The sequence below is a fragment of the Culex pipiens genome, chromosome 2, assembly GCF_016801865.2.
Source record: "Culex pipiens pallens isolate TS chromosome 2, TS_CPP_V2, whole genome shotgun sequence".
In the NCBI taxonomy this organism is placed as follows: Eukaryota; Metazoa; Arthropoda; class Insecta; order Diptera; family Culicidae; genus Culex; species Culex pipiens.
Window position 1 is genome coordinate 222,432,790 of NC_068938.1, and position 3,550 is coordinate 222,436,339.

General features: G+C 38.7%; 1 long non-coding RNA gene across 1 annotated transcript; it reads right to left on the reverse strand.

Moving 5' to 3' along the window:
- Window positions 1–1,790: 1,790 nt before the first annotated feature.
- Window positions 1,791–2,439, reverse strand: LOC120423906 (uncharacterized). Its single transcript, XR_005606295.1, has 2 exons — window positions 2,302–2,439; window positions 1,791–2,215 (listed from the first exon to the last, which is right to left on the reverse strand). It is a non-coding gene; the product is annotated as an uncharacterized LOC120423906 (long non-coding RNA).
- Window positions 2,440–3,550: the final 1,111 nt, after the last annotated feature.

Sequence of the window (3,550 nt, forward strand, 5' to 3'; positions counted from 1 at the left end):
TTTATGTCTGCGATAAATCCGGAACAGTCCGGAATTCTGACCTAACTCAAAGCTCATTTGAAACTAGACTAAAAACTGGACCTGCTCTGAAAGTTTCATCATAATTGGTTGAAACCAAACGGAGATATGATTTTTTACATTTTGAAATTTTGCTTCTAAGAGAGCATGGCCTTTTGGGTGTTAAATCAACATGATTGTGTCACGTTCCCCAGAAAACCATTCTCCCGAATATCATTCCCCAGAAATCCATTCCCCAGATTATACCGATCACCAGAAATATTTATCGTGGTAATTATTACCACGGTCTCGTGGCGCAGGGGTAGCGGCTTCGGCTGCCGATCCCGATGATGCTATGAGACGCGGGTTCGATTCCCGCCTTATCCACTGAGCTTCTATCGGATGGTGAAGTAAAACGTCGGTCCCGGTTTCTCCTGTCTCGTCAGAGGCGCTGGAGCAGAAATCCCACGTTAGAGGAAGGCCATGCCCCGGGGGGCGTAGTGCCAATAGTTTCGTTTCGTTTATTATTATTTCCAAAATTTACAAAATTTCAAAAATTTCAAAGATTTCAAAAAAATCAAAAATTTTAAAAAAATGCGTCACTCGAAAATTGAACTTCTTAAATATACCTTCTAGATATACCTTCACGTATACATATCGACTCAGAATCAAATTCTGAACAAATGTCTGTGGGGATGTGTGTAGACATGATTTTATTTTCCACACGATTTGCTCAGAACTGGCTGAACCGATTTTGGCCGGGTCAGCCTCATTCGATTCGTGTTGAGGTCCCATAAGACCCTATCAAAATTTATTCTGTTTAGTAAAGTATTCAAAAAGTTATGCTAAGAAAAAAATTGTGTATCTACAAAAAAGGATGATTTTTTGCATAACGTTTTTTGCATAAGAGAGTCGCGCCAGCCGTTATGCTATGCTATGCTATGCTAAGAGAGTCGCGCCAGATGCGAAACGCCCGGTTGCCACATTGCTTTAAACATAGACTAAATATATATAGATACGCCACTCCGCTGTTGGGGCTGGCGACACTACCGCCACGCCAAAATTGCACCTGGTGGCAATTCACAGGTACTAATTTTAGGTGATGCCCTTAGGGAATGTTTGAAAAAGTTGACTTCACCAATTTCAGTTCAGCGATCAGTGAAATCAAAGCAACTCGGTGGCAGCTGATTTTTTCACGAAACGTCAAAACACTGGAGTGCCGGTTCGCGAAAAGGTGCAATGCAACGGAAATTATGTGTTCTTGTTTAAGAAGCAGGTGAGAAAAAGGTTCAACCGAAAAATCCTTTATAATTCAGCTTGTTTTGTTTTTCACAGTCACGTGAGTTTGCGGAAAACTATGGCCATGCTCTGGTGAAAGCGATGAAACGGAAGTTGACTTTTGTATCCACAGTGAATTGAAAGTCATTGCTTTCAGCATGCCGATGGACAAGATTCAGTTCTACGTTGACGCTACCAAGTAATTTGGCCTCCAGTCACGACCACTTCCACCTTTCCGGCCATCACGACCCCGATTACTGAGCAAGCATCGGCACAAATGCTGACCTCCGCATAAGAATCTTCTCTGATTTGTGGCTCTACACGGAACAAAACATTCCGCACATGCAGTTCCGACCTCGTTTATGCCGGAAAAGCTCATCTTTGGCCTCTGATCATCACACGAGACGTACCTTGGAACCAAATTTTGAAACAGTTTAAAACAAATGCAACGCGGCCTTATATCCCATTACTGATAAACCATCAGTTTTAATGTATGTTTTGAAATAAAAGACTCCTTGTTATAAAAAAAAACGAACTCAATTTATTTTTATTAATCTCGTCGCTCACATTTTTCACATTACCAGAATTAAACTTGATAATAGGTCTAAATGGGTCTGAAGTACTTTGCCAGGGAGGTTTCGTTCAAAAACTACGTCAATGAAAAGGGGAAGGGTTTGGGGGGTACTCTGGAATCTCTGGACGTTATTTGAACAACCCACGGAACAACTGCGAATGGAACTGCATTCAATCAGGTTGTTGACATCACGACAAAGCGGCTGTGGATTTCTGCGAAGGCCTTATCAACCAGCGAATCGCAGGACTCACGTAATCGCCTTCCGGGCCTTTATATCGAGAATCAAATATTCGACGATTGGTCCAACCAGCTGCTGCAGATTGCGGTTATGCATTTTCTGATTTTACTGCTGTTGTCCTGGTCAACCTGAAAAAGGAAAATGAATTAATTGTTTTATCAGAAGAGAAGCGTTTTGGTGCTTGCTTCTATCGATAAGAGATGTTTTTTCTTACACTTGGCGTGACATTTTTTTTTCGGTCCATCGGACACTGGAATTCATTCACAGCCGTTTTTATTCCGTGAAAATTTATTTATCACAAACCAGCAATCAAAACTAAATAAGTGACACTTTTTGATGTCATCCAACTTTTTGATGTCATCCAACTTTTGGTCGAAAGTGCAAGAGTGCTACGATTTTGTTTAAAAATTTAGTACCTGTAACTTGACTATGGTGGCGCTCGGAGCGCTAAAGGGGTGTCGCCAACTGGATGTATGGAAAAATCTCGAAGTGAGACATCTAGGTAATTAATAATCTATGCTTTAAATAAGAGTCTGCTTGTTTCTGGAAAAGTCTGTATCAGGTATATATTTTTTCATAAACTTATTTTCATTATTACTTTGTAAATGTGAGGAAGGCACCAACCACCCAATGGTGGATTAAGAAACGTTTTTTCTTATGGAAACAAGAAAGAAAACAAGAAAAAAAAACGCGAAAATTCAACTTCTGTTAGCAGTTATCACAAGTCAAGACAGTTTGCCCTTCTTTTCTTGTGTTTTTTCATCTATAAGGCCGTTGCAAATATTTTTTGAAGTTTATGTCCCTAGGCTCTGAACAAAGTCGAGGGAGAGCGGGGGGGGGGGGGGGGAAAGGGGAAATAAAAAAATATAACAAGCCTAGATTTTAAAATTTGGAGGAAAAAAAGAGTTTCAAAATGCATTTTACACGCGTCGATTTGCTTTCTAATTAGTTTTCAAAATATCGATGTATTGACAGAAATTTTTTTTACGGACGGAAAATCTTTTCGTGGGACTGTACATTGGTTCAAATATGCTAAACATGATTATAAACGCAGGAAAATGCATTTTAACTGATTGTTTGTTTAAACTTTAATTTTGGTTGTTTAAACTTTAATTTTCATTAAAATTTTTAAATTGTTCGAAAAACACACAATCAATCAACATTTTCAGATGTCTCAACAATAGAGAGTTGCTTGTTCATTTTTATTTGAGCTATTTATTACTTTGGAACAGTCAAAAACACTTTATGAAAGCTGTAATTAATGTTAAAAGCGCTGATAGGGAAATAATATAAATAGGCTGAGAAAGAATATAGTTTCCCTATCACCCCATCTGGTACTAGAATTACAGATTTTTGAAAAAACGTATTTTTTAAATAAATCGAAAATACTTTTAAAAGTTTCAGTCACCCCCCTTCAAAATTGGTCCAGGAAATCAGGGGGCAAAAGGAAATTTTTTTCAAAA